General features: G+C 40.8%; 1 pseudogene across 1 annotated transcript; it reads left to right on the top strand.

Moving 5' to 3' along the window:
* The first annotated feature begins 5,752 nt into the window (after positions 1-5,752).
* LOC143561965 (actin-like) lies at positions 5,753-9,194 on the top strand (annotated as a pseudogene). The gene is made up of 4 exons (XR_013140397.1): positions 5,753-5,812; positions 5,909-6,301; positions 8,166-8,779; positions 8,864-9,194. The product of XR_013140397.1 is annotated as an actin-like (transcript).
* Positions 9,195-22,292: the final 13,098 nt, after the last annotated feature.

The following is a 22,292-nucleotide window of genomic DNA, read 5'->3' as shown; positions in this document are numbered from 1 at the left end:
TTGAGACGTGGCAGACGACGTGCCACGTGTTGCCACGTGTCGGGACACGTGGCTGACAGTGTGCCAGAGGTGTCAGACCACGTCATCGCGATACGCGATGACGTAGCTTCCACAACGATCGCGTATCGTCGTTGACTCTCTTCTAGAAGTTTTGACTAAGCCCTTCGTGACACGCGATGAGCTTGTCCTTTGTCCCGTCGCGTATCGCGAGGGGACAGAAAATCAGAATTTTCATTTTAAACCCTAAGGTTTGGAAATTTTGACATTTTTGGTGCCTTGTCTTTGGAAAACTTGACAATTTTGACTCGAAATTTTCGTAATGTTACACCCCATTTCTTTTTATCATTTTTATGGAAGCGTTCTCTTGTATGTTGGGAAGAGCGACTGAGGTAGGAGTTTTTAATGGCATTAAAACACCTAGAAATGGGCCCTCTCTTTCTAATCTTTTTTATGCTGAAGATGCTATGATAATGGGGGAATGGTCTCCCGTTTATTTGAAGAATGTGGCTAGGCTTTTAAGGAGCTTTCACATGTGCTCGGGGCTCAAAATTAATTTCCATAATTCCTCTTTACTCAGGTGTAATATTAACGGGGAAGAGTTGGGGGCTTGGGGCGTATGGCCGAGATTCTTGGTTGCAAGGTTGGCAGTATGCCATTTTTGCATCTGGGGATTTTAGTTGGGGCTAACATGAACAAAATCCACAGTTAGAGAATGATTATAGATGTGTTCGAGAAAAGGCTGGCTTTATGGAAGGCGCACACTTTGTCTATTGGTGGAAGGGTGGTTTTAGTTAAAGCGGTTTTAGAAAGTTTACCGGTTTATTATTTTTCCTTGTTTAAAGCTCCGAGCAAAGTGGTGGAAATTATGGAAGGAATAATATGAAGATTTCTTTGGAGGGGGTCCAAAACTAAAAAAAATACATTGGGTGGCATGGGAGAGGGTTACGCTTCCAAAAGATAAAGAGGGGCTCGGTATATCGAGAATTAGAGATATTAATAATTCTCTAATTGCTAAATGGAGTTGGCGGTATAAAAATGAAAGAGGGGGCTTTGGTACAAAGTGGTAGAGGCGATTCACTAGAAAAAGTTATGCTGGGATATGGTTCCGTTTAATAAAAATTATAGTGGAGCTTGGAAGAATATTGCAAAGGTTGTTAACACTTTAAGAGTGGATGGAAGGAAATTGGAAGATTTTATTTAAGGTAAGATTGGCGATGGTAAGGAATTAAGATTTTGGACTGATATATGGGTTGGGAGCTGCACTTTAAGGTCAGCTCTTCCAAATTTGTTTAAATTGGAAAAAAAATAAACTTTGTTGCGTCAATGATCGGTTTTGGAGGCATGATTACAACTTCAGTTGGGCGTGGGAGTGGATTAGAAATCCCTCTACGAATGAGGAAACGATAGAATGGGAGCGTTGTTTTCAACTCATTGTCACTGTTGTTTCGGGCTGGTGGTTCAGACTCGTGGGAGAGGCTTGGAGATAGGGCTTGAGTTTTTCAGTTAACTCGGTTAATACGCTTTTAGCAAAGAATAGAGATGCTAGTTGTAACTATGTTATGAAGTGGTGTAAGTGGATCCCGGATAAATGTAACATTCATGCTTGGAGGGCGGAGGTGAACCGTGTTCCAACTTGGGAAGCGTTGGTCAAAAGGAACATTCAAGGTGTGAGAAGGTTATGTCCCTTGTGCGAAGAAGGGCTGGATATGATCGATCGTATTACGATAGGGTGTGTGGTGGTGTGACATTCGTCAATTTCGGGTCATATTTGAATTTGTTTTTGTATTCGTTTAACATGTAACCCGACCCGTTTTGTAAAATGAAGCCTATGATATAATCAAAATAATGGATTTTATGTTACAATATTGTTTTATACTTGTTGGGTCTCAAAAACATCATTTTCGGTCCTTAAAACGCCTTAAAAACGCTTAAAACCAACTCCAGGGACCATTTCTACCATTTTTGAAAAGTTTGAAATTGTTGGCCGCCCACCCCATCGCGATACGCGATGGGTGAGACCCTTGGCCGTCACGTATAGCGACCCCAATCAGGTATGCAGCATGTTTGATTCTTGTTTGTGCTTTACATCCTATTATCCAAATCCGATTTTTACACCTTAGATCACTTGCATAACCCCCTTAAATCTTATCCTATATATACAATACCCTCCTCTTCATAATTCCCTGCTCATACTTCATCTTCTCTCTCAAAATTCAAGTTCTACAAGGTTGTTTTCATTATTCTTGAATGTTTGACTTTCAAAAGTCAAACTGATCAAAGTCTTTCATTTTAATTAACTTATTAAGTCTTATTAATACTTGAAGATGGTTATACAACATGTATATAATATACACCCATTGTTACCTTTGGTGGTCACTTCTCCGGTCTCGGTCGGTGGAGTGTCGGGCCTCGTAAGGCAAGACTTCATGGAAGACTTTCGTGGTCTTTGATATATATATATATATATATATATATATATATATATATATATATATAGCAAGGTTAAAATAAGAAGTAAAACTATCTTAAGAAGTGTAAGAAGTGGTTTTTACCCTTAAAAAATAAAACACACCGAACAAAAAACACACTAACAATGTCCACCATCAGATGATCATATCCAACGCCCGATATTACTTCTCACACTTCTTACAAATAACTCACTTCTTATTCTAACCTCACCCTATATATATACATATATATATATATATATATAATTATATAACTTGTTTATGCATACTAACCATGTCTAACTTCTGCTCATTTTAGTTTGTATATCATATTTATGAAGTTCTATTGGTATGGGTTTGAGGAGACTAGCCTCGGTTTAACCGTAAATAGCTCCAAACCGTAAACCAAACTTGTTTACTAGTTTTGTTAAATAATTGTATAAACATGCTTCATGTTAGATTTAAGTTTCTAAAATCATTTTTATAAGTTCCATGGTTATGGTTTTGTGAAATCTAACCTCAGTCATAACCCGAAACAAGATCCGAACCGAAGACCGAACTTTCGTTTAAAGACTTTATTGTTAACTTTTTGGTTGTAAAACTTAAGTATCATCATTTATAAATTATTATACAAGTCCTTTGAGGTTTGGACATATGGTAACCATTCTTGATCTTATTCCAAGTTGGAAACCAAACCAAACCGAACTAAACCGATTTCACTCGCTTAAGACACACAAGTGTGATTCTAGCTATCAAGACTTGTATTTATTTAAAAATACTTTATAAACTGATTTTAATTATTTTCTTAAAGTACTTGGAATGTTGAATCCAACTTGATCTTATAACAAAGTATGGACCAACGAAACCAAACACTCGCTTAACGAACGTTGTTAGTTCTAAAGTAATAGAACTACATACTTGGTTAAGTCTTCTTAAATTTTATTGAGTTATCTCATAACATTTATTATTTTAGAAAGTTGACTTTGGGTTTGACCAATTATCAAGACCTGAACCAACAACCCGAACACTCGTTAAAAACCCGTTTTAGTATCTATATTATAAAGGGACTTGCATTTTTGCAATTTTACCCACCTTATTACTTAACATAGGTTGAGTAAATAATAAGGCTAGATATTTTAACCCGGTTTTGAGTAAACTTATATTTTTAAAGGAATATTGTTATAATTTCTTAAACATTTACATTTTAAACCTTAAACTTTAATTGTTTACATTTCTCATCATTTATTTTATTTAAAGACTTCCAAGACAACTTTTCTAATACAAGACTTCTTTTCTTTTAGGCTTTGTTCGTTAAACTCGTCGTTCCAGTTAATCTCCAATTCACCAATCTTTCAAGTTTATTACTTGAACATGAGTACTTTCATTCCCCGTTTTTCATCTTTCGTTTTGGGGTGATATTGCATACTTATTCAAACTAAATGTTTTATACTTGAGTCTTAAACCACAAACTTTATTGTATATTTTACTTAAATAAATGCTCGATTTGGTGTTAAATGCTTGCATGCTTATATGCTAATGTGTTTACCGCTTTTGGTTGGTTGATTCATAAATCCGGGTATATTTGGCATTCCCTTATAGAAAGGTGTCGTTAATGTATTCTTATTAACGATTTCATATAAATCCTAGTCTATTTGGCATCCCCTTATAGCAATGTGTCGTTAATTTATTCTTATTAACGATTTCATTATCTAAATTGTTGCTATTATTTATTGTTTTGTATACAAGTTGTGGAATTTCCTATTATATACAGATTGTTCAAAACTATGAAATTGCTCACCAACCTTTGTGTTGACAAATTCTATTTTATGCAATGTTACAGGTTTGACTTAGGGATGGCAATGGGTCGGGTTTAGGTATTCCCAAACCCATACCTGGTTATGAAAGTCCATCCCAAACCCGTCCCAAACCCATCGAGTTTTAATCGGGTAATTACCCGTTCGGTTTCGGGTTTTCCCATCGAGTTTCGGGTTTCTTATCGGGTTTTAATAAATCCGCTAGGTTTCTACCGGGTTTTGACAAAATATAACTAATCAATTACAAAGATGGTCACTATAAAGATAAAATGTCTCAAATAATTGACATAAATAAGTTCCGACAAATAATATATTTGGAATATAGTATATATATAATATAAAAAGTTATATCGGGTAAATCGGGTATATAATCGGGTAAATGGGTTTATGTTATCGGGTAATCGGGTCGGGTAATCGGGTATATTAGAAATCCCAAACCCGCGAAAAATTTCAAAACTAATCCCAAACCCTAATGGGTCTGGTATCACCCGTCCCATTTATGTCGGGTTTCGGGTTTACCCATCGGGTTCGGGTTTCATTGTCATCCCTAGTTTGACTCTAGGTTGACCCGAGACTTGAAGAATAACGTAATCAAGACTATTAGGTTATTAGCAAAATGAACAATTTGTGTGACTTGTTATGATTTTATGAATTTGAATGAGTTGATTAAATATTGTCACTTTAAATAGTGTCTTGTGTTCTTGAGCAATCCTTTGCATCCCGGCGTGTTCCGCCGCCTTTGGTCGGGGTGTGACAGATTGGTATCAGAGCAATCCGTTATCTAACACCTTATTGGCTTATTTGCTTTTTCAAAAAACCAAAACTAAATGGTGTTTAGCGATCACAAAAAACATTTTATTTTAGCTTTTTAAAATAGTTACAAAACATTTTTTTAAAAACCCTAAATTCTGGTTTTTCAAAATAACTTTTTGAAAAGTTATAAATGCTATTCAAACTTAAGTTATTGTTATTATAAGTTTGAAGAAAATGAAGTGAAATGATATATGATTATACATTTTACAAATACAAATGAGGAGAAAGCAAACAAACCACTGGCTGTGATCTGGAAATCAGGCGTTCAAATCGCCCGAGTTTCATTCCAAACCGTACCTGTTTTTAAACCAGCCTTTACATCCTTTCTTTCTTTCTCTTTCTTTCTTTCTAAAGCCCAAAGATCAACCATTTTTTCCGATTTCAATTTCAAATTCAACGGTTAGTGCACTCCAACCCATTTCAATTTATTGAATGATTATGCATAATTGAATCATCATATCATACAGATAACCTTTTATTGTTGTATCTTCAAGAATCACCTGCATTAGTATTAGGGTTCATATTAAATTATTCCCAGTTATAAAAACAAACAAACTCATGATGTTCTTACATGCATCTTGATTCTTGAATGCAATCTTGATAAATTTATAAAACTACCTCATTAATACTGTTAGGAATATAACATTATTATTATTATTATTTCGTTACAGGCGTTAAAAAATGGCGGATGAAGATATTCAACCCCTTGTTTGTGACAATGGAACTGGAATGGTCAAGGTAGTATATAACATTATTATTATTTTACCATTTTTTTCAATAATAATAATAATAATCTTGATCTTATTTTGTGATTTGGTGTTAATAATTTTAAAGGCTGGATTTGCTGGTGACGATGCACCGAGAGCTGTGTTCCCGAGTATTGTTGGGCGTCCACGTCACACTGGAGTTATGGTGGGAATGGGTCAGAAAGATGCGTATGTCGGGACGAGGCTCAATCCAAAAGAGGTATCCTTACTTTGAAATACCCGATTGAGCACGGGATTGTGAATAACTGGGATGATATGGAGAAGATTTGGCATCACACGTTCTATAATGAGCTTCGTGTGGCTCCAGAAGAACACCCGGTTCTTCTTACTGAAGCTCCGCTTAATCCGAAAGCTAATCGTGAAAAGATGACTCAAATCATGTTTGAGACGTTTAATGCTCCCGCTATGTATGTGGCTATTCAGGCTGTTCTTTCACTCTATGCCAGTGGCCGTACGACTGGTTAGCTTCTGATCTATAGTTACATAAAAAATAGAAGTAGTAATATTGGCCCGTTTGGTTGTAAACGAGTCAATCTGAGTTATGTGTCATCTCAAACGGTTTAAATGGGAATTAGTTATTTATATACTTTTTAAAAAAGATTTGACTAAAGAATAAGGAGTTTTACAAAAATGAGGATTCTTTTGGCTTATTTTTGTGCATTTTAGTTTCAACCCATTTTACTTGTAAACAGACCGATCTAAGTTCTGTTTCATCTCAAATGGTTCAAATGGGAATTCGTTATTTGTATATATTTTTAAAGATTTTGTGGTTCCTTTGACTTTGCCTGTGTGATTTGAGTAAAGAATGACTCATTTTACCTAAATGTCGATTCTTCTGACTAATTTAGTTTCAACCCGTTTACTTGTAAACGGGTCAATATGGGTTTCTAATTTCCTTTTATTTCAAAAGATTCAAATGGGAATTAGTTTTATATATCTTTCTAAAGATTTTGTGGGTCATTTGACTCCGCCTGTTTGATTCAACTGAAAAGTGACCCGTTTTACAAAATTGTGGATTCTTTTGGCTTATTTTTGTGTATTATAGTTTCAGCCCGTTTTATTGTAAACAGGCCAACCTGGGTTTCATTTCATCTCAAACGTTTCAAATGGGAATCAGTTATGTATATATCTTCAAATATTGGGGGGTCATTTGACTCAGCTGGTTCGGTTCGACTAAAAATGACCCGTTTTACAAAAATGTTAATTCTTTTGGCTTATCTTTTTGTATTTTAGTTTCAACCTGTTTAGTTGTTAAAGTGTTAATCTTTGCTTTGTTTCATTTCAGACAGTTCAAATGGGAATTGGTTATTTATGTATTTTCTAAAAGATTTTGTAGGTCATTTGACTCTGCCTGTTCGATTCGGCTAAAAATGACCCGTTTTACAAAAACATGGATTTTTTTTGCATTTTTGTTTTGACTCATTAACTTGTGAGTGAGTCAATCTTTGTTTTGTTTCATCTCAAATGGTTCAAATTGGTATTAGTTATTTATGTATCTTTTTAAAAGATTTTGTGGGTCCTTTGACTTTGCCTGTTTGATTTGACCAAAAATGACCCATTTTACAAAAAAAGTGGATTTTTTTTGTGTATTTTTGTTTTGATTCATTTACTTGTGAGTGTGACAATCTTTGTTTTGTTCATCTCAAACTATTCAAATTGGAATTAATTATTTATATATTTTTTTAAATATTTTGTGGTTCATTTGATTCAGCGTGTTCGTCTGCTAAAATATGACCTGTTTTAGAAAGAAAAGGATTATATGGCTCACTTTTATGTTTTTTAGTTTCAGCCCGTTTAATTGTAAAGTGTTAACGGGCTAATCTGGCCTTCGTTTCATCACAAATCGTTCAAATGGGAATTAGTTATTTGTATAATTTCATCTTGTGGCTCATTTGACTCTGCCTGTTCAATTTGACTAATAAATGGCCCGTTTTTCACAAATGTGGATTCTTTTGGTTATTTTTGTGTTTTTCAGTTTTAATCCATTTACTTGTAACTCAAACAGCTCAAATGGGAATTAGTTATTTATACATCTTTCATAAAATATTTTGTGGGTCATTTGACTCGGCCTGTTCTATTCGACTCTCGTTTTACAATAATGTGAATTCTTTTTGTTTTTTGGTATTTTAGTTTCAACCCGTATACTTGTAAACGTGTCAATCTGGGTTTCGTTTCATCTCAAATGGTTCAAATGGGCATCAGTTATTTATACATTCTTTTAGAGATTTTGTGGCCCATTTGACCCCACCTGTTTGATTCAACCAAATAATGGCCCGTTTACAAAAATGTGCATTCTTTTGGCTCACTTTTGTGCATATTTATAGGTATCGTGCTGGATTCTGGTGATGGTGTGAGTCACACGGTCCCAATTTACGAAGGGTACGCACTCCCGCACGCCATCTTGCGTTTGGACCTCGCAGGTCGCGATCTGACTGACGCATTAATGAAAATTCTCACCGAACGAGGTTACTCATTCACAACAAGTGCTGAACGGGAAATTGTGAGAGACATGAAAGAGAAACTGGCTTACATTGCACTCGATTATGAACAAGAACTAGAAACCTCCAAAACCAGCTCTGCAGTTGAAAAGAGCTATGAGTTACCCGACGGGCAAGTGATCACAATCGGTGCTGAACGGTTCAGATGTCCCGAGGTTCTTTTCCAACCGTCTATGATTGGAATGGAAGCTGCGGGTATTCATGAAACAACATATAATTCTATCATGAAGTGTGACGTGGATATTAGGAAAGATTTATATGGAAACATTGTGCTTAGTGGTGGTACAACTATGTTCCCGGGTATTGCTGATAGAATGAGTAAGGAAATTACTGCGTTAGCCCCGAGCAGCATGAAGATTAAGGTGGTGGCCCCGCCTGAGAGGAAGTATAGTGTGTGGATCGGAGGGTCGATTTTGGCATCTCTCAGCACTTTCCAGCAGGTGCGTTTTATTTTTGGTTTTTTGTTTTTTGATTTTTGTTTTATTTGTTAATGCAAGTGAATATAACGGTTGTTTTTGTTGCAGATGTGGATCGCGAAGGCTGAGTATGATGAATCTGGACCGTCGATTGTGCACAGGAAATGTTTTTAATCATGGGGAAAGAGGTAAGAGAAATGGTAGTATTAAGGGGACATTGTTTTCTAGTTATCTGCATTCATTCATTGTTTTTAATCATGGGAAAAGTAGTAAAACAATAATTTCACAAATGTTTGGAATAGTTAACTAGTTTTTGGTTCGTTTTTTTTGTTTGAATAATGTACCAACGCTGTAAGGATTTGTTTCTATGAATGAATTACTTGTAGCAGTATCGGTTTATTGTGATTCGATTTTTAAATGTTCTGCTAATATTGAAATTGTTTGTGCTTGTAAACTTTGATGACTAATGTTTGAGGGTGTGTAATTGATGTTTGGTTGTAAAGGTACCGATATGGGGTTGATTTTTGTTTACAGTTTAAAGATAAAGTTTACGGACACAGACTGAAGGTTTGACTCCTACTAACATTTACCCTTATTTTTTCAATAATAAATTAATATGAGAGTTGCTTTCTTTCTATGGACCACAAAGAAATAAATGAAACTTTTAGATTACTTTCATTTCATTTGAAGACAACAGTTTGTATAACATTTATTTAATGATCTGCTTCTGAAGAGGTAGGTCCCAGCAGAGCCCAGTTGGACCCGCAAGACTCACCTTGAACAGGGACGTCCGCGCAGAAACCAACTGGATCCGCAGGACCAACCATGCTCAGAGACGTGACGTCCTTACGCGCAGTACGCAAGCTGTTCCCGCAGGAAATGCCTCCCAATGGTGAAGGACTCCGCCTGTCCCCGCAGCCTCGGATACAAGCCATAAGGGAAGGCCACCCGCGCAGCAAGGCTACACGCACAAGGCACTTAGCTCTCAATCATTCAGTGTCACCTGAAGGAATGAGCGAAGCCGGGAACAATCCCGCACAAGGGCGGGAGGGGGAATACTCCCGCCCAAATAAGCCAGTCCGTACGATACGGGAAGATCTTCTGTACTGTACCTGACGAGGTATGGGAAAAAGATCTGACTAAAGATACGACAACTTATTGACAACAGTATGGCGAGCAGCATGCTCCTGTACTGTATGTCACTATTAGCCGCTGCCTACTCACCAACTCCTGTCATACCACGTGCGTAGCCGGCAGTTGGTGGAAAAGGAATAGTATACAGCAGGCCTGGTCACTATCAGCCGCTGCCTACCCACCAACTACCAGCAGGGCACGTGCGTAGGCTACTGTTGGTTGAACAGGAACACTGTTGCAGCCGGCCACACCTCCTTGGAAACCTACCTTCGGCTATAAATACCACAAATGGTATGACCATCTCATCTTATCATATCTTATCTTGTATCATCATATTATACCTGATATCTGCTCTAGCAATCTCTTAATATACATTTATATTTAAAGAGCAATCTAGTCTGATTCTCACGCCGGAGGGTGGTCACAAGGAGGAACCCCCCCCCCCCTTCTCAGTGACAAGCTCACGGTGTCTGTTTTGCAGGTTATCAGAAGAACCATCTTCTCTGGGTCTAACCCCTCGTGGGAAACATCTATCTAACCCCCAGGTTACTCGTAACCTGCCCGAGGGTTCGGTTAGTGTTTCTTCATTGGCGCCATCCGTGCATAAAGCTAGAACTTTATTTTTCTCCAGTTTTTTCAAACTTTTAGAAAGATGGTTAAAGAAATTCCGGTAACCACAACCCCAGCTACTGGGGAGAATACCGGCTACACAGTTTTTACAAACACTACCCCGGCTACCCAAGCCGGGGCAAGTGAAGTAAATTTTACGAACACTACCCCAGTTACCCAAGCTGGGGCAAGTGCAGTAAATGATCGCCCACTGGGATTCACCGATACCCAGTTTGAAAAACGAACAAGACTCCCCCGCCAAACTCTCGATGAAGTTAAGGCATGGGCGGAGGCACGTCAAAAGGAATTCCAAGCTGAGTTGGACGAACGCTTGCGTTCCGTCCAACAGGCCGACGAATTCGAAGAATATTTGGACAATGACTCGGAGGAATCCGACTCCGACGCGAACCCTCGCCATAGGGCAAAAGGGAAGCGTAAGGAAACGGACTCCCAACCGAGAAGGCATTTTGGACAAGCCTTCAAACCAAAAAGCACAGGTGGAAGTCCACGAGACTTCTCCAAAACATTCAGACCAAACATTGCAAATGCGGGAACGTCCAAATTTGCAAGGGACATTGCAGAAGCAATTGCCCCAAAAAGTGCCAAACAAATGTCCAGCATAGGCACATATGATGGTATATCCGACCCAGATGATCATTTGAACAGATTCATAGCGGGGGCAACCGTCAGTAGTTGGACGGAACCTACGTGGTGTTACATGTTCCAAATGACGCTGGTCGGGGCTGCTAGAGCGTGGTTCGATCGTCTACCGGTCAACCACATCTACGACTGGGCTGACTTCCAACAGAAGTTTAGCCAACACTTCAGCCAGCAAAGAAAGTATACCGAGGAGCAATGGACAATCCTCAAGTGCATTCGAGAAAAAGACGAATCTTTGCTAGACTTCATCACTCGCTTCAATTCGAAGAAGCTAAGTCTGGGTAACATTAGCGAAGATCTTGTTCGCGCTGCCTTTATTCAGGGCGCGAACGACCCAGAGCTCATCCGCACCTTAACGGGTAAAGATGGCATGCCATCCACATGGGATGCCATCATGACAGCAGCTAAACGCTTCGCGGAAACGGAGAAGCAACTGGGTAGAGATTTCCCACAGAGCACAAACCTCTACACCCAGAAAACAAGGGAAGACAACGTCCTTACCGCCCGATTAAACAAAAAGCGAAAGCAAGGCATTTGGCAGTCAAGGGTAAACTTTGACACCTCATCCGGCTTACAACATCGGTTAGGCGGAAGGGATAACGTACGATCGACCCAGAACTCCAGATGGACGCCGCTCACCAAAAGCGTCACCGAGATATTCGCCACCGAGGAGCTCCCATGGCCAAAGCCTCAAATAATCCGACATCGTCACAATGCTGATCGGAGCAAATACTGTGACTTTCACAGGACAAAAGGCCACAACACCGAAGAATGCATAGACGTAAAGGACATGGTCGAAGCATTTGTCAAAGATGGGACGCTCGTTCACCTCGTGGCGCAATGAACGCTGAGCAGGCTGATGCGTGTAGAACCCCAGCTGGGGAAAACACGAATAAAATTCCAGCTTCAATATGGAGACTACATGCTGCGTAAAGAACGAGATCCCGAACCAGGTGCGTATCGGCTCGATGGCACTCCCATCCCAACAACATGGAAGGGAGCTCATTTACACAGTTTGCATGTAAATCAATTCCAAATTTGTAAAGAAAAGGCCAAGAGCCACTTCTAATGGAAATGATCCTCCTTAAAACATCGACGCTGATGATTTTACATTTATACTTTTATGAACTATCAACACGAATATGCCGGTTTTCACCGCATAATTACTTGGAAAGTCGTTACATGGGGAAGGCGGCAAAACCCGCATAAACCCAAAAAACGACAAACCTTCACGCAGGTCAGTTGAAGGGGAAAAGTTCAGTTATCCCATTAAATGAAAGTGCCGGTCTATCCGCATGAATCATAAAAGGAAACTGAACACTAACCTATTAACAACCGCGCATCGAACGGTTAATTTATTCAACACGGATATGCCGGTTTTCACCGCATAATTACGTGAAGTCGTTGCATGGGGAAGGCGGCAAAACCCGCATAAACCCAAAAAATGACAAACCTTCACGCAGGTCAGTTGAAGGGGAAAAGTTCAGTTATCCCATTAAATGAAAGTGCCGGTCTATCCGCATGAATCATAAAAGGAAACTGAACACTAACCTATTGACAACCGCGCGTCGAACGGTTCAAAACAGAATTCCTAAAAAAGGATGAGAAAAACCTACACGCAGGTCAGATATGGGTAAAGTTTAGCCGTCCTACTAAGTGCAAGTGACGGTCCTACCCGCACAATCACGAAAGAGGAAGCAAAACTTCACACCTATTATCTACCACGTTCAAATGTTAACTTATCAAGTAAAGGATGAGGAAAACCTACACGCAGGTCAGATATGGGTAAAGTTTAGCCATCCTACTAAGTTCAAGTGACGGTCCTACCCGCACAATCACGAATGAGGAAGCAAAACTTCACACCTATTATATACCACGTTCAAAGGTTAACTTATCCTCAAGAAAAGGATGAGGAAAACCTACACGCAGGTCAGATATGGGTAAAGTTTAGCCATCCTACTAAGTGCAAGTGACGGTCCTACCCGCACAATCACGAAAGAGGAAGCAAAACTTCACACCTATTATCTACCACGTTCAAAGGTTAACTTATTCTACACTTGGAAAATTGCTAATTTAAACTAAAGTATGCAAGTCATATAACGTTTATAAAGCAAGGAATCCAATAAAAGAAGCGGTCTTACCCGCACAAAGATTTATATTTCACAATGATTCATTACAATGGCCGGGTAACTACCCGCCTACAAGAAAATAAATCTATACAAGCTAAATCTATCCTAGCAGTGGGAAGGGATCTTCAGGATCAGGCTTCAGGGCCACTTCCACTTGGACCAGCCCCATCAGTAGAGCGTGGCAGTTCAAGGAAAGCTTTGAGGATAGCTAGCCCATCATCAGCAGCAGCGACTTCGTTCACCTTCTCCACCACCGGATGCGGGAAGGCAGCATACTGGTTCACTGCTTGGTCGTAAATAGCTTCAGTATCCACATTATACAAAGGGAAGTTGGAAGGCGGGACGCCTTTCTCAACGAACCCTAGACCAAGCAGGAAGCGGGCCCGTTCCCCATCCTCGTGAGAAGCGTTGAGGGCTGCGCTCATAGCATCGTCATAAGATGTCTCAGCAAATACCCGATGCACAACCTACAAAAGAAAATATACAAGTGTCAAAACCTTTTCTATTTACAAAGAACAGCGTAAAGACATGAAAACATACCTGAGACAACGCTTCTTGAAGAAGCCATTCCTTGGCAACCAGAGCTTCTTGGAGGGCAGCTTGAGCTTCGTTACGGGCGCGATCGGCTTCACTCCTGTTAAGGTTGGCAAGCAACACTTCTTTAGCCGCAACCTCTTCGACGCCCTTTAGCTTCCGCTCAGTATGGTCAAGCACCCCCCTCTGGTCCAAGATCTCCTGGAGCTTTTTGGCGTCTTCCATCGCCAAGGCATCATGAGCCTGCTGGAGAGCCTCTAATTTGGCTTTAAGCTCTTCATTCTCCACGCGTAGAGGCTCAGCAACAGCTTCAGCCTTGGTGGCCCTCTCGGTTGCGTTCCTCGCAGTCTCCTTAGCCAGCCGAAGCTGTTCATTAACAGCTTGGGCAGCCTTGGAACGGGCCTCAAGACGAGCCTGAACTTCAACCTCGAGGGCCTTGAAGGCCTTCTCCTTCTCCGCAGCCACTGCGGCAAGTTTTTGGTTCTCCTCCCGGACAGCCCGCGCCTGAGCTACTTCCTTAACGTGAGCTGCTTTTAACTTGTCGTTTTCACGACAAAGCAGCTCGACGCGCGGCTGCATCCGGGCCAGGAGAACCCGAAGCTCATTGCTTAGCCTACCCTCCTGGTAGCTAGCCATGGCTTCCCCCAACGCACCACTGGGAGCAGCGTGACGAGCCCATTCCACGCACTCCACAGGGGTACGAAGGGTTGTTCCTCGGCGAATGTTCCATCGTGGAACATACACTTCATTGGAATCCGACACTGCAAAAAACAAAGCAGTTAGGAAAAGATGATAAAAAAAATATATATATAAAAAAAAAAATGGGCCAAAAGAACCCTACGCACCTGTAGGGTCAATAACAGGCCGATAGCCGCCGAACCCATCACCTGAACCCAAAGGAAATCCATCCAAGAGGTCAGGCAGATGGGAAGGTGGCAAAGATTGGCGAGAAGCCCCATGCGTACCTGATGGACCGGCCGTCGTTGCCGATGGCGGGGGCATGGTAGCAGCCGCCGCGGTCGCCGCCGCGGAATCCGCAGCAATAGTAACCGCCGGCTCGGTGAAAGATGCTGTAAAAATCGCACTCACAGCCGGCGGTGACGTCATCTCAGCTGGAACAGTCGGCTCAAAGGAGTGAGCAACTGAACCAGCGGAAGCAGGCGCAGATGCCTGGGTCGTCGCCTCAGGTAGGCTGACCGGGCCTACCGTCATTGGCGGGGAGGTACTCCTCTGCGCTCCACCCTGGAATGCGTCAACATCCACGCCTGCGTAAAGAAGATTAGTGTTAAAATGATATTAAGCTATGAAGTTAAAAGCTAAAGGAAGTTGTACTTACGGGTTTTCTTGAGCCTGAAAGTACGGACGGGCGGGGATGAACCCGATGGAGCCGGCCTCTTCACGCCGGTCACCGTCGTCATCCTGGGCTCTTCGGTGACAGTTGTCACAGCCTCCGGAATGGTGATCTTATCACCACTGGGATTCCCCGCCACCTCTTCGCTCTCGGTCTCCGAGTCAGACAGAGGCACCGGATCGGCAGTGGAGGCCACCTTCTCTTTCCCCTTCCCGCCGGCAGCCTTCTTCTTCCGCACCAACGGCGGACCATCTGCGGATTCCTCATCAGAACATACGATTAAAGGAATTCCAGCAGAGGTTTCAACATTGAGGGGGCGAGGGTCGAATAGCGCCTTACCTGGCCGACGGGCGCTAAGGATCTCATGGCCTAGCGGATAGACCTCCACGAACCGATCCGCCATTTGTTCTAGGATGGGCAACTCGTTCTCATCTAGAGCGCGAGTACCCATCCGTGCGGGACCGTCAGCCTCCTGCGGGTCCAGGAACGACTACAAGTCGTTCCCCTCTGAAATAAACAGGAAAAAAGTTAGAAGAAATTCATAATCAACAAGAAGAAACAAAGCATACCGTAAGGAACAGAGTTCGAACCGTATTCGAGGACGATTGGGACCTTTTGCGCATCCGCCGCCTTCCACACCCGGCTCATCCCCAACATCACCATCCCGGACTCCGCAAACCGGTAAACCGGAGATTGGACCCGGGAAATCCTCGAAAACCATTCCGCCTCCTCGTAGTTAGAGGCGTGAAGGCTGGGAAGAGCTTGCCCGTTCTTAAACTTCATGGCAAGGGGGATGGCGCGAGCGGATATGAAGAAGAACTCCCTCTTCCACGCGCGAAGACTGCGCTCGGTTGCGCAAATCTTCAAACCCTTAACCCGGGTTATCAACGTATACCACCCCTGGATGCACCTCCAAGTGTAGAAGGTTATCAGGCGGTCAACATAGGGCTCAACGCCCAAAATCCGGCACACCCACTCGAAGTGGCGAATCTTGGCGATCGTCATGGGGTGCAACTCGGTCAAATTAACACCGTGCCTCTCAAGGACATGGTAAACAAACTTTGTAAATGGGAACCTAAGATTCCCATAAACAAAGAATGCAGCATAAACCCCGATCTTGCCTCTGGGGGCATCGTACACCGTCTGGTGGGGTTCAGGAAACCCAGGCTCGAGAGACTCGAGCATGAACTTCCTGACGACGTACCGATACAGATCGCCAGGCAGAGCACACTGGCACTCGCCAGCAGTACTCTTGTCGTCAGCTGTAGATCCGAGATCACGAGACATCTTGTAAAAGAAGAAGAAAACGATTTCGGGAGAATGCTTGCCTGAAAAGGTGAGTATTCGCCGGAAATCGCAAAGAAGATGAAGAGAAGAGTGAAAGTGTGGATTACAAAGAACCCTCTCCCCCTTTATATACTAATCGCAATTAATGCGATGCATTTAATGCGGAAGAGAGAGAAATCGAAGGTGCAATGAAACTATGACACGTGGCAAAAAGCAAGCTGGCAACAGCTGTTGACAGCTTGCATACCATTAATTTCGCGGCCACGCGCCCGAAAAATCGCGCCCACGCGCCTGAAAAAGCGTCTGGAATGACCATGTACTGTCACGTCACCATAACTTCCTGCACGCCCTGACACAGTCAGAAGAAACCGTCGCACGACGTTTCAGAGGTTTGGACTGTTCTTATCTTTCCACCAACTCTTCGAATTTCAAAATTCAAAATTCAAAAAGATTCAAAAGTAAGCGGGAAAATACCCCTTACCTTGGCAAACAAGTAACCGTAAGACGGATGCGGGTACAGTGTTAAGGCAAAACCCTTCACATACCAAGCACCCGCAGGGAATTGAAGCCAAGTAAACCTTGGCAAACAAGTAACCATAAGACGGATGCGGGTACAGTGTTAAGGCAAAACCCTTCACATACCTAGCACCCGCAGGGAATTGAAGCCAAGTAAACCTTGGCGAACAAGTAACCGTAAGACGGATGCGGGTACAGTGTTAAGGCAAAACCCTTCACATACCTAGCACCCGCAGGGAATTGAAGCCAAGTAAACCTTGGCGAACAAGTAACCGTAAGACGGATGCGGGTACAGTGTTAAGGCAAAACCCTTCACATACCTAGCACCCGCAGGGAATTGAAGCCAAGTATACCTCGGCAACCAAGTAACTATAAGACGGGTGCGGGTACAGTGTAAAGGCAAAACCCTTCACATACCTAGCACCCGCAGGGAATTGACGCCAGGAATACCTTGGAAGTAAAGTAACCGTAAGACGAGCGCTGGTACAGTGTTAAGGCAAAACCCTTCACATACCTAGCGCTCCGCTGGGAATTGAAACCAAGAAGGATCTTCTGGGCAATGCTTGCGGAAACGGAAATAACATCCCCGCATAGCGGGAACGTCGAGAACTACGTTGTCTGGAGCTCCAGGATGGAATTGGTGGTTTTAACATAATTGATCACTATGTTCAAAACTACCAAAACCTCATGGAGAATCCACACAAGTGGGACTCAACGCTCCTGACTTGCGAGGAGGTTACAGACCTACCCGCATCATACCCAAAGACCAAGCAGGAAACTCGGGAATTTCTGCAAGTGATAAGGACTTCCGCGGGAAGAATCCCCATGGAAAACCTTAAAAAAAACCCTTTTCAAAACCCTTTACTTAAGTCCAAAAGTTCACCTCACTTTATTAAACACGCATGAGAAGAACATTGGACTGGGGGGACTTGAAGAGGTAAGTCCCAGCAGAGCCCAGTTGGACCCGCAAGACTCACCTTGAACAGGGACGTCCGCGCAGAAACCAACTGGATCCGCAGGACCAACCATGCTCAGAGACGTGACGTCCTTACGCGCAGTACGCAAGCTGTTCCCGCAGGAAATGCCTCCCAATGGTGAAGGACTCCGCCTGTCCCCGCAGCCTCGGATACAAGCCATAAGGGAAGGCCACCCGCGCAGCAAGGCTACACGCACAAGGCACTTAGCTCTCAATCATTCAGTGTCACCTGAATGAATGAGCGAAGCCGGGAACAATCCCGCACAAGGGCGGGAGGGGGAATACTCCCGCCCAAATAAGCCAGTCCGTACGATACGGGAAGATCTTCTGTACTGTACCTGACGAGGTATGTGAAAAAGATCTGACTAAAGATACGACAGCTTATTGACAACAGTATGGCGAGCAGCATGCTCCTGTACTGTATGTCACTATTAGCCGCTGCCTACTCACCAACTCCTGTCATACCACGTGCGTAGCCGGCAGTTGGTGGAAAAGGAATAGTATACAGCAGGCCTGGTCACTATCAGCCGCTGCCTACCCACCAACTACCAGCAGGGCACGTGCGTAGGCTACTGTTGGTTGAACAGGAACACTGTTGCAGCCGGCCACACCTCCTTGGAAACCTACCTTCGGCTATAAATACCACAAATGGTATGACCATCTCATCTTATCATATCTTATCTTGTATCATCATATTATACCTGATATCTGCTCTAGCAATCTCTTAATATACATTTATATTTAAAGAGCAATCTAGTCTGATTCTCACGCCGGAGGGTGGTCACAAGGAGGAACCCCCCCCCTTCTCAGTGACAAGCTCACGGTGTCTGTTTTGCAGGTTATCAGAAGAACCATCTTCTCTGGGTCTAACCCCTCGTGGGAAACATCTATCTAACCCACAGGTTACTCGTAACCTGCCCGAGGGTTCGGTTAGTGTTTCTTCAGTTTCCATTTATATTATTACAAAAAGAATTTATATTTATACAAACTACATAAGTTTAGAATAACAAAAAGAAACAGTGACGTAAAGGTTAAAAAGTTTGTGCTATTCGTAGATAAAAGATATTATTTATTTCTGTTAATTCTATACATATATATATAATACATATATATATATAGGGTGGCAATCTTGACCCAAACCATTTTAAATTGGTCAATTTAGGTTGTTTTAAAAATCATATGGGTTGGTTTGGGTCATAGATTTTAACTAAATGGGTTAAAATGGATCACTTGAAATTCAATCATCTTATTTTCGGGTCAAAATGGGTCGACAAGTTTAAAGATGTGAGTCGATGTGAGTTAGTGTCTTGAGGAAAAGTGGCAGGTTCGGGTTGAAACGGGCTTTGGATTGGAACGAGTTCGTTTTAGGTTTTGGCTCGGATCAGGTCTCGATCTGACACGAGTTTTCGCACCGGACGGGTTGGGTTTCGGTTTCTTTTGTTTCGTTTTGATCGATTTTTTCAGTTTCGATCAATTAAGTCCAGTTTTGGTTTTTTGTTTCGTTTTCGTCGACTTTTTGGTTTCAGCTCATTTCTCGGGGTTTTTTTTTTGAACGAGGATAAGGAAGGAAACGTTTTAGTTTTTTTAGTTCTTTCATTTTTTATTTATATTTTGAGTTATGATTTTTTTATTAATTTTTTTGAATATTTTTGAGGGGTTTTTTATCTTATACAATACTTTTTTTTATCGTTTTTATAAAGACATTATACCATTATTCTTTATTATATATTTTATAAAAAAATTAAAGAAAAAAGCTAGAGATATATAATTTAAATGATTTTTAATTTTTTCAAAGAAAGTATTTTTTATTTTTTTTATAAATAAATTTTATTTAATATTTTAAAGGAAACTATAAAAATAAAAAATGTTAGGGGGTTAATATGTGAAATAAAATTATAAAATGAATTGAAACTACAGGATAAGGATATGGCAAGTAGAAGAGAGAGGTACACTTAGCCTAACATTTTATTTAATTGTATGATAGTTTACAAGTTATTATTAATAAAAACCCCTCAAAAAATATTCAAAAGATAATAATAATAAATTTTTTTTAACTCAAAATATAGATAAAAAAAACTAAAACGTTTCCTTCGTTGTCCTCGTTAAAAAAAACTGATATGAAACCCGTTTTGACTTGTTCCGACCCGGACCCTTCTGACCCTAACCTTTTGATCCTAACCCGTTCCGATCCGAACCAAAACAGCCATTTTTTTAATTGACCCGTTCCGATCCAACCCACCATATTTGCCACCTCTACATACATACTACTAAAATGATATTATGAAAGTAATAAAAGTAATTTGATTTATATTAAATTGTTGTAAAAGTAGGTGATGATATGGATAGTTGGGTGGATGTTTGTTGTGGAAAAAATGTGAGTTTTTTTTTTTTGAAAAAGTTTGTAATCTGATGTGATGCTGATACGATGTTTTTGTGAAGGTCTGCTTTTTAGATGCTTTAACCTTGTAAGAAGTTTAAAACCTGAGAGAGAGTGAAGGTTTGCTGTTTTAGATGCTTTAACCTTGTATGAAGTTTAAAACAAGAGAGCGAGAGAGAAGTTTGTATTTACAAACTAACGTTTGTGAGATAAAAGTAAGAGAGATAAGATAGAAAAGAAAGAAAACAAGAGATAATAAGAAGGGATGGTGATGATGAGGTGTTTGGAAATAAAAACACCTTCAGCATTGGAGACGTCCTAAAATTCCTGTTAAGTTTTCATGAAAATGACTACTTTATCCTTTTAGTAAGAAAACAAAAATGTTACTTAACTCTAACCCTTTTCAACTCACACCCTCTTCAGTCACCCCTTTTTACCACCAACATTATGGCTTGGTTTAAAATTCGAGCCTAGCTCAAGCTCGGTGTTGGCCCTGGCTCGACTTAGCTTGTGAACTACCCTATTACCATGCCACCATAAAACCAGGGGCGGACCTATTTACAAACTAATGGGGGCTGCCGTCCACCTTAAATTTTATTTTTTAATGTTATTTGTATGTGAAAATCACGATCGCCCCCCCTAAAATTAGTGTTAAGTCTCGACGTCGCCCCCCAAGAAAATAATTCATAGGTCCGCCACTGCAACCCCAATTGAACCACTTAAAAACCTAAATCTAATTAACGCAACATGTTTTTTTTTCTTTTCTTAATAACTTAACCATTTTCGGCTTGCTACATCAATTTGATGCAAAAGACGTCAATTAAACGTTTATGTCACCCAAAAAAGCACTTTGAGGCGAAAACCAAAACTATGTGCACCATGAAGGTGGCCGTGAGTGCCGGAATATGGTTGCCACTCCAGACTCATCACCTATTCACATTGAATGAAGTATAAGAATATGGTTCCACTTATTCATATCTGATTACAAGAATTGGAAAGACTTGAACCATCTTTTGCAACTATGGTTCTCAAAAGTCATATTGACATGTGTAGACAGACAATGAGATTTAGGATCAATGTAGGTAGGGGACGCATGTTCATGAGTAGAATGGAGGGGCCAATGGTGGAGATGAGTGGTTTGTGACAATTACAACGTAGGTCACGTCTTTGTTTGATGGGTGACCAATGTAAGAAGCAAAGCCAATAGTGATAAAAGGTTTTAACTTTTAACGCTTAAAAGTACGCCAAAGGGAATATGGAGACCATATATTTTTTTTTTTCGTTTTTTAAATAAAAAGGTAAAATGGTATATTTTATATCGAGTTAACAAAATTTGTAACACGGGTAAGGGTGTGTTTGGGATTGTTTATTTAAGTGAAAAATGACTTTTTGTTAAAATGACTTATTAACTTATGAATTTTTCAATAGAAGCTTATAGAAGAATGTTTTGATTAGCTTATTTGTTGGGGATTACCAAAATAACTAAAAAGAGCGCTTTTTTTTAAGAAGTGTAATAAGTTTTAAGAGTTAGAAGTGTGTAATAAGTAAATCAAACCCATTACGTTAGTAAATTACAGAGTCCTAAATTTTCAAAACCCTTTTATTTTATCTTCTTCATAAATTAATATACCGTATGGTTTGCCAAACACCTTATTAACTTTTTCATAAAGTTTATAACTCAATCACCCCTAAACTTGTTACTAAAGACCGGAGACCATATCTAACCATTAACCAATATCAAATAAACGAAAATGGTGCTAATTTGTTAATTATATAATTTTAAGGGGTAATATGAAAGTTGATTTTTTCAAAAGAAGGTATGCCAAGCAACCAGTGGGGGTACGTTTAGCTTGACCCAAACGAAAAACAAGAAATCCAATTTGTGTTTGTATCTATCCGATCCTATAGTATAGTTTTATCATATAAATATATAATAGAGATTGAGTTTCTTGACTTGTTGATAT

The sequence above is a fragment of the Bidens hawaiensis genome, unplaced genomic scaffold, assembly GCF_021521415.1.
Source record: "Bidens hawaiensis isolate Kalapana, Puna unplaced genomic scaffold, B.hawaiensis_p1.1 tig00020890_1, whole genome shotgun sequence".
Taxonomy (NCBI): domain Eukaryota; kingdom Viridiplantae; phylum Streptophyta; class Magnoliopsida; order Asterales; family Asteraceae; genus Bidens; species Bidens hawaiensis.
Note: the sequence above shows the minus strand (reverse complement) of the source record. Positions and strands in the feature narration are given on the sequence as shown.